This window comes from Etheostoma spectabile, chromosome 2 (genome assembly GCF_008692095.1).
Source record: "Etheostoma spectabile isolate EspeVRDwgs_2016 chromosome 2, UIUC_Espe_1.0, whole genome shotgun sequence".
In the NCBI taxonomy this organism is placed as follows: domain Eukaryota; kingdom Metazoa; phylum Chordata; class Actinopteri; order Perciformes; family Percidae; genus Etheostoma; species Etheostoma spectabile.
In genome coordinates this window covers 31,061,790-31,062,006 of record NC_045734.1, presented here as the reverse complement: position 1 = coordinate 31,062,006, position 217 = coordinate 31,061,790, and the positions used below count along the sequence as shown (strand labels likewise).

At 43.8% G+C, this 217-nt stretch overlaps 1 protein-coding gene across 3 annotated transcripts in view; it reads right to left on the bottom strand.

Moving 5' to 3' along the window:
* wdr17 (WD repeat domain 17) overlaps positions 1-217 on the bottom strand; it is a 116,455-nt gene that overhangs the window by 4,566 nt on the left and 111,672 nt on the right. The gene's annotated exons all lie outside the window — the stretch shown is intronic.

Genomic DNA, 217 nt, shown 5'->3' with positions numbered 1-217 from the left:
GTTGTGCGTGAAAATCCCAGTAATTGAGCAGATTGTGAAATACTCAAACCGGCCCGTCTGCCACCAACAACCATGCCACGCTCAAAATTGCTTAAATCACCTTCTTTCCCATTCTGACATTTAGTTGGGAGTTCGGGAGATTGTCTTGACCAGGATCACACCCCTAAATGCATTGAAGCTACTGCCATGTGATTGGTTGATTAGATAATTGCGTTAA